Raw genomic sequence first — 8557 nt, 5'->3', positions numbered from 1 at the left:
GCCGCGCCGGCGCGCATCTTGTGCTGTCATCGCGGACTCGCTGCTTGCAGTGTAGCCGGAGCAGCGGGTGATTGACCAGGCTCGCAAGGGGCCGCCTTTTCTAATCTTCGCGGCCGTTCCCGTGGGCGAATCCGCTCCATTTTTAGTTCCGCGCGTTGGGCTGAGAAAGGCGAACATTTTGAGACCTTTCTCGTCCCTTTCGCGCAACGCAAGTGAGAGTTACGCTCGTTTGAAGCTCGCCTAGGCAGACGCGGTCCCGCCTAGGCAGACGCGGTTGCCTCCCCGGCGGACGCGGTAAACGGTCTTCGAATTTTTAAAGGCACTTTGAACTGGCGGAGCGCGACGAAATTTACGCCACGGTTCGGCCGCGCCGGCGCGCATCTTGTGCAGTCATCGCCGACTCGCTGCTTCCACTGCAGCCGGAGCAGCGGGCGATTGACCAGGCTCGCAAGGGGCCGCCTTTTCTAATCTTCGCGGCGGTTCCCGTGGGCGCAGCCGCTCAATTTTTAGTTCCGCGCGTTGGGCTGAGAGAGGCGAACATTTGGAGACCTTTCCCGTCCCTTTCGCGCAACGCAATTGAGAGTTACGCTCGTTTGAAGCTGGCCTAGGCAGACGCGGTCCCGCCTAGGCAGACGCGGTTGCCTCCCCGGCGGACGCGGTAAACGGTCTTCGAGTTTTTAAAGGCACTTTGAACTGGCGGAGCGCGACCAAATTTACGCCACGGTTCGGCCGCGCCGGCGCGCATCTTGTGCTGTCATCGCGGACTCGCTGCTTGCACTGTAGCCGGAGCAGCGGGCGATTGACCAGGCTCGCAAGGGGCCGCCTTTTCTAATCTTCGCGGCGGTTCCCGTGGGCGCAGCCGCTCAATTTTTAGTTCCGCGCGTTGGGCTGAGAGAGGCGAACATTTGGAGACCTTTCCCGTCCCTTTCGCCCAACGCAAGTGAGAGTTACGCTCGTTTGAAGCTCGCCTAGGCAGACGCGGTCCCGCCTAGGCAGACGCGGATGCCTCCCCGGCGGACGCGGTAAATGGTCTTCGAGTTTTTAAAGGCACTTTGAACTGGCGGAGCGCGACCAAATTTACGCCACGGTTTGGCCGCGCCGGCGCGCATCTTGTGCAGTCATCGCCGACCCGCTGCGTCCACTGCAGCCGGAGCAGCGGGCGATTGACCAGTATCGCAAGGGGCCGCCTTTTCGAATTCTCGCGGCCGTTCCCTTGAGCGCAGCCGCTCAATTTTTAGTTGCGCGCGTTGGGCTGAGAAAGGCGAACATTTTGAGACCTTTCCCGTCCGTTTCGCGCAACGCAAGTGAGAGTTACGCTCGTTTGAAGCTCGCCTAGGCAGACGCGGTCCCGCCTAGGCAGACGCGGTAAATTGTCTTCGAATTTTTAAAGGCACTTTGAACTGGCGGAGCGCGACGAAATTTACGTCACGGTTCGGCCGCGCCGGCGCGCATCTTGTGCAGTTATCGCGGACTCGCTGCTTGCACTGTAGCCGGAGCAGCAGGTGATTGACCAGGCTCGCAAGGGGCCGCCTTTTCTAATCTTCGCGGCCGTTCCCGTGGGCGAATCCGCTCCATCATTAGTTCCGCGTGTGGGGCTGAGAAAGGCGAACATTTTGAGACCTTTCTCGTCCCTTTCGCGCAACACAAGTGAGAGTTACGCTCGTTTGAAGCTCGCCTAGGCAGACGCGGTCCCGCCTAGGCAGACGCGGTTGCCTCCCCGGCGGACGCGGTAAACGGTTTTCGAATTTTTAAAGGCACTTTCACCTGGCGGAACGAGACGAAATTTACGCCACGTGTCGGCCGCGCTGCCGCCCATCTTGTGCTGTCGTCCTCGACCCGCTGCTTCCACTGTAGCCGGAGCAGCGGGTGATTGACCAGGTTCGCAAGGGGCCGCCTTTTCGAATGTTCACGGCCGTTCCCGTGGGCGCAGCCGCTCAATTTTTAGTTCCGCGTGTGGGGCTGAGAAAGGCGAATATTTTGAGACCTTTCCCGTCCCTTTCGCGCAACGGAAGGCAGAGTTACGTTCGTTTGAAGCCCGCTACGGTAGACGCGCTTATGACCCGCGGGGGTCTGGGTACTTATCGCTGCATATATAAGGGGGCATACCGCCTAGGCAGACGCGAAACAGTAAAGCGTCCGCTTTGTCAGCAAAGTCCGAAACGGACCTCTCGACGCCCGGGAGGTGAATTCGGGCTTTAGGCGGCCTCGGCAGATGTGATTTTCATGAGTTTGTGCATTATTTATGCGAGTTTTGCGGCGAACGCGCCTCGAGTACGGCGGCTCGCCCGACGGCTATGTCCACGAGTACGGCTCGTGCGGGGCGCCGCGGAAGCGCGGTTGTGCGATGCCGCAGCAAAGCGCGCACGATTTGAGTGGCTTTTGCGGCGAACGCTCCTCGAGTACGGCGGTTCGCCCGATGACAATGTCCACGAGTACGGCTCGTGCGGGGCGCCGCGGAAGTGCTTTTTTGCGATGCCGCAGCAAAGCGCGCTCGATTTGAGGGGCTCTTGCCGCCAACGCGCCTCGAGTACGGCGGTTGGCCCGATGACAATGTCCACGAGTACGGCTCGTGCGGGGCGCCGGGGAAGCGCTTTTGTGCGATGCCGCAGGAAAGCGCGCACGTTTTGAGCGGCTCTTGCGGCGAACGCGCCTCGAGTACGGCGGTTCGCCCGACGGCTATGTCCACGAGTACGGCTCGTGCGGGGCGCCGGGGCAGCGCTTTCGTGCGATGCCGCAGGAAAGCGCGCACGATTTGAGCGGCTCTTGCGGCGAACGCGCCTCGAGTACGGCGGTTCGCCCGATGACCATGTCCACGAGTACGGCTCGTGCGGGGCGCCGGGGCAGCGCTTTCGTGCGATGCCGCAGGAAAGCGCGCACGTTTTGAGCGGCTCTTGCGGCGAACGCGCCTCGAGTACGGCGGTTCGCCCGACGGCTATGTCCACGAGTACGGCTCGTGCGGGGCGCCGGGGCAGCGCTTTCGTGCGATGCCGCAGGAAAGCGCGCACGTTTTGAGCGGCTCTTGCGGCGAACGCGCCTCGAGTACGGCGGTTCGCCCGACGGCTATGTCCACGAGTACGGCTCGTGCGGGGCGCCGGGGCAGCGCTTTCGTGCGATGCCGCAGGAAAGCGCGCACGATTTGAGCGGCTCTTGCGGCAAACGCGCCTCGAGTACGGCGGTTCGCCCGATGACCATGTCCACGAGTACGGCTCGTGCGGGGCGCCGGGGCAGCGCTTTCGTGCGATGCCGCAGGAAAGCGCGCACGTTTTGAGCGGCTCTTGCGGCGAACGCGCCTCGAGTACGGCGGTTCGCCCGACGGCTATGTCCACGAGTACGGCTCGTGCGGGGCGCCGGGGCAGCGCTTTCGTGCGATGCCGCAGGAAAGCGCGCACGTTTTGAGCGGCTCTTGCGGCGAACGCGCCTCGAGTACGGCGGTTCGCCCGACGGCTATGTCCACGAGTACGGCTCGTGCGTGGCGCCGGGGATGCGCTTTTGTGCGATGCCGCAGCAAAGCGCGCACGATTTGTGGGGCTCTTGCCGCCAACGCGCCTCGAGTACGGCGGTTCGCCCGATGACAATGTCCACGAGTACGGCTCGTTCGGCGCGCCGGGGCAGCGCTTTCGTGCGATGCCGCAGGAAAGCGCGCACGATTTGAGCGGCTCTTGCGGCGAACGCGCCTCGAGTACGGCGGTTCGCCCGACGGCTATGTCCACGAGTACGGCTCGTGCGGGGCGCCGCGGAAGCGCGGCGTTGTGATGCCGCGGCAAAGCGCGCACGATTTGTGCGGCCCTTGCGGCGAAAGTGGCACGAGTACGGCGATTTACTCACCCACGGAGGTCTGGGTACTTATCGCTGCTATTATATGGGGGTCCCAGTGGAGCAGTCGGCGGCGCGCGCCCGCGTGTGCGCGCCGTGACCGGGTCTGATATGCGGCCTCGTGCCCAGCGTGTCCCCGTCCCTCGGACCCCACGGCATTCGTCTGCAGCCTCATCCGCGTCTGCGATAGGGGCTGGTTGTCGGACGACGCTGTTTCCACGTTTTACGAGGTGTGTTCCGTGCTACCCGGACTCGATTCCGTGCGAGCGCGCCGAAGACGCGGGCGTGTCCCGTCGTCTGGCGGCTTGGCCGTCTCGGCTACGCAGCAAGCGCCGTCCAGTTGCCTAATGCTGCGGCCCTAGAGGCCGATGTGCGCACTGGTGGGCGCGTTACAAATGCTTTGCCTAAAGGCACACGTGCTCTCTTGCCGCGTGGCGATTGCCGTACCTACGGGTCGGATGCCGCAGCGAGCTCGAACGATGCACGGGCAGTGCAAGCTGCCGCGAAAAAGATGCGTCGCGCGCTGGGGGTTTATGGCGGCCCTATCGGCGGCGACGAGGCACCCTTCTGGGGCGAAAAGGGAATGCCTATGCATCATACCTGGTTGATCCTGCCAGTAATCATATGCTTGTCTCAAAGATTAAGCCATGCATGTCTAAGTACATGCCGAAATAAGGCGAAACCGCGAATGGCTCATTAAATCAGTTATGGTTCCTTAGATCGTTTCTTTCTACTTGGACAACTGTGGCAATTCTAGAGCTAATACATGCATTGAGCCTGAAGGCCTTTGGCTGACGGGCGCTTTTATTAGACCAAGACCCATCGGGCTCTGCCCGTACTCTGTGGTGACTCTGGATAACTTTGTGCTGATCGCATGGCCATGAGCCGGCGACGTTTCTTTCAAGTGTCTGCCTTATCAACTTTCGATGGTAGGTTACTTGCCTACCATGGTTGTTACGGGTAACGGAGAATCAGGGTTCGATTCCGGAGAGGGAGCCTGAGAAACGGCTACCACATCCAAGGAAGGCAGCAGGCGCGCAAATTACCCACTCCCGGCACGGGGAGGTAGTGACGAAAAATAACAATACGGGACTCTTTTGAGGCCCCGTAATTGAAATGAGTACACTCTAAATCCTTTAACGAGGATCAATTGGAGGGCAAGTCTGGTGCCAGCAGCCGCGGTAATTCCAGCTCCAATAGCGTATACTAAAGCTGCTGCGGTTAAAAAGCTCGTAGTTGGATCTCAGTTCCAGACGAGTAGTGCATCTACCCGATGCGACGGCTCGGACTGAACATCATGCCGGTCCTCTCTTGGTGCCCTTCATTGGTGCGTCTCGAGGTGGCCTGCGCTTTTACTTTGAAAAAATTAGAGTGCTCAACGCAGGCGAGTCGCCTGAATAAACTTGCATGGAATAATAGAACAAGACCCCGTTTCTGTTCTGTTGGTTTTTGGAATACGGGGTAATGATTAAGAGGGACAGACGGGGGCATTCGTATTGCGGCGCTAGAGGTGAAATTCTTGGACCGTCGCAAGACGAACTACTGCGAAAGCATTTGCCAAGAATGTTTTCTTTGATCAAGAACGAAAGTCAGAGGTTCGAAGGCGATCAGATACCGCCCTAGTTCTGACCATAAACGATGCCAACCAGCGATCCGCCTGAGTTACTCAAATGACTCGGCGGGCAGCTTCCGGGAAACCAAAGTATTTGGGTTCCGGGGGAAGTATGGTTGCAAAGCTGAAACTTAAAGGAATTGACGGAAGAGCACCACCAGGAGTGGAGCCTGCGGCTTAATTTGACTCAACACGGGAAAACTTACCCGGCCCGGACACTGGGAGGATTGACAGATTGAGAGCTCTTTCTTGATTCGGTGGATGGTGGTGCATGGCCGTTCTTAGTTGGTGGAGCGATTTGTCTGGTTAATTCCGATAACGAACGAGACTCTAGCCTATTAAATAGGTGCGGGGTTCCCAGCACCTTACAACCTTCTTAGAGGGACAAGCGGCTCCTAGCCGCACGAAACAGAGCAATAACAGGTCTGTGATGCCCTTAGATGTCCGGGGCCGCACGCGCGCTACACTGAAGGAAGCAGCGTGTCTTTATCCCTGTCTGAAAAGACTGGGTAACCCGTGGAACTTCTTTCGTGATTGGGATAGGGGCTTGCAATTGTTCCCCTTGAACGAGGAATTCCCAGTAAGCGCGAGTCATAAGCTCGCGTTGATTACGTCCCTGCCCTTTGTACACACCGCCCGTCGCTACTACCGATTGAATGATTTAGTGAGGTCTTCGGACCGATGTCCGGCGCGGCCTTTCGGTTGCGCCGGTCTGTTGGAAAGATGACCAAACTTGATCATTTAGAGGAAGTAAAAGTCGTAACAAGGTTTCCGTAGGTGAACCTGCGGAAGGATCATTACCGGATTGTGCTTGTCACACCCGGCGCCGCCCCCACTTATAAGCGGGGGAAGGCCTCAACCGCGGAGTTGCGAGATTCTGAAGCCGCTTCTCTGCACAAACTGTTGCGCCCAGCGGAGCTCCGTCACCAAGGGAACGTCGGACGGGCTGTATCCGCAGGTTTGAACGGCGTAACGCACCACTCATGGTGGGCTTTCGGTTGTCGACAACCGTCGAAGAGGCGCAAACAGAGCCGGTAGGCAGGCCGAGGGAAAGGCCTGCCCGCTGCCAAGGGAACGGCGGCGGCTGCTGCGAAGTACGAAAGGAAACGCTGCTCGCTGGCTTTGTCGTGTTGCGACCACGAGTCGGTAGGCGGGCCGAGGGAAAGGCCTGCCCGCTGCCAAGGGAACGGCGGCGGCTGCTGCGAAGTACGAGAGGAACCGCGGCTCGCTGGCTTTGTCGTGTTGCGACCACCAGTCGGTAGGCGGGCCGAGGGAAAGGCCTGCCCGCTGCCAAGGGAACGGCGGCGGCTGCTGCGAAGTACGAGAGGAACCGCGGCTCGCTGGCTGGGAAACTGCGCTTCTGCGCGACGCGCACGCGGCGGGACGCGCGCGGCCCAGGGAACGGCCGCGCGCGAAAGGTCTCGCACTGCGGGCGCGGAGTCTGACGCCGCGCCGACGGCGCGAAAGGAGGCACCGGGACCGAAAAGGACGAGGGATTATAATCCCGCACTTTGAACGCATTCGCGGCAGCCGGGTTCTCTTGCTGCTTCGTCCTTCCCAGCCTTCGAGTAGTCTGTCGGTGCGCTACCGAAACGCCGTCCATGGCACTGTGGCCGGTGGGCTCCTATTGCGGGAGTAGACTGATGAACGTCCGCTTTGCGGCTTGTTCCAAGTACGCGCTGCGTAGCCACGGCTAGGCGGTGCCTGTCTCCTTGCGAAGCAATGATGTGGCGAAATGGTCGAGTAGGGAGCAGCACGATGGCGCACCCGGGGAGCGACCGGGCCGGGGGGCTTGGGGCAACCCCCTCCCCTACAAAAGGGTGCAGCAGCGGTAGGCGGTGATGACTCGCCTTGAAAGATGTGAACAGCAGTTGAGTGTGAACAGCAACAAAAAAACCGCTGCTGGAGTCCGGGGGGTAGCGTCGCTGCAGATCGCAGAAAGGTGCGTGAGGACGGTGGCACAGAGCTCCAAGAATATGTATTTCTAGCAAACGCCGGTGCTTCGAGGTGTTCTGCGGTCAGGCCCGTGCGAGAGGAGCGGGCGTGCCCAAGAAGGCACAAGGAGACCCACCTCTGATGAAGACCGGAATTGGAGCGCCACGCGTCGGCTCAGCACTTCTGCCTTAGTGGTTGCCAAATGCTTCGTCATCCTATTAGTGACGCGCAAGCCATTATCGCACGAAAGCTTCGAGAGACTTTGCTCGCTTTGGCTTTGAGGCACGCGCAGCATGCCGAACGGACGGCTGCGAGGCGCGAAAGACGTCGGTCGAAACTGCGACTGGAGACCAGGGGAAAAGCCCGGTGCCTAAAACCCTGGTTGTACTGTACGGATTTGAACAAACCAAACGCACGACTCTAAGCGGTGGATCACTCGGTTCTCGGGTCGATGAAGAACGCAGCCAGCTGCGAGACTTGGTGTGAATTGCAGGACACACTGAGCACTGATTCTTCGAACGCACATTGCGCCCTTGGGTCTTCCCTTGGGTTCGTCTGTCTGAGGGTCGGATCATATATCAAGAGAGGCGCCGGCGCCCGGGGATGGCGCGGCCGGCGACTCGTTTTGACCGTGTCGGCAAAGAGGACGGCTCTGTACGGAACGCCGAAGATCCCTCGAAAGACTTTGCGAATGAGGAGGAGAGCGGGTCGAACCCTTCAGCCGCGCGCAAAGCGGCAGAGTCGGGTCGCCCTGCGCTGACGTAACGCGGGCCGGCGGCTGCTAGCCGTAGAGCGTCACGCCTCAGAAAGCGACCGCCGCAGGAAGGGATTACCTGCAGGGAAAGAGCGGTCCGACGGGAGACGAGGCTGTTTGGACGGGCGGCGAAGCGCTGCCTGCTGGCCCGCGGAGAAGTAGCCGAACTGCTGCGAGAAGCGCAGAGACGGGAACGCCCTGTTCCGGGCACGCCCGCGCGAGAAAAAGGGATACCTCGCGCGGGGTGCAGGGAGGTGACGGGCGCGAGCGCGGTGTGCGCAGCACAGTTCGGCAAAGCGCAGAGGCGCGCCGTGTGCGCGGCAACGAAGGGGTCCCCCGGACCCTGCGGAAAGGGACCGCCTCCTCGAGTGGGCGCGAAGTCGAGTACGGGTCGAACGGACGCGATCTCGTTGCGAGCGCAGTCCGCCGTCGGTCTAAGTGCT

At 60.5% G+C, this 8557-nt stretch overlaps 2 non-coding genes across 2 annotated transcripts; both read left to right on the top strand.

Moving 5' to 3' along the window:
• Nucleotides 1–4410: 4410 nt before the first annotated feature.
• LOC149324686 (small subunit ribosomal RNA) lies at nt 4411–6225 on the top strand. Its single transcript, XR_016286751.1, has one exon. It is a non-coding gene; the product is annotated as a small subunit ribosomal RNA (ribosomal RNA).
• Nucleotides 6226–7776: 1551 nt separating this feature from the next.
• LOC149324685 (5.8S ribosomal RNA) lies at nt 7777–7929 on the top strand. Its single transcript, XR_016286799.1, has one exon. It is a non-coding gene; the product is annotated as a 5.8S ribosomal RNA (ribosomal RNA).
• The last annotated feature ends 628 nt before the right edge of the window (nt 7930–8557 follow it).

Source organism: Amblyomma mixtum, unplaced genomic scaffold (assembly GCF_055824585.1).
Source record: "Amblyomma mixtum isolate Tamu unplaced genomic scaffold, ASM5582458v1 scaffold_21, whole genome shotgun sequence".
NCBI classification, from domain to species: domain Eukaryota; kingdom Metazoa; phylum Arthropoda; class Arachnida; order Ixodida; family Ixodidae; genus Amblyomma; species Amblyomma mixtum.
The sequence above is the reverse complement of the archived record's forward strand: the minus strand, read 5'-3'. Positions and strand labels throughout refer to the sequence as shown.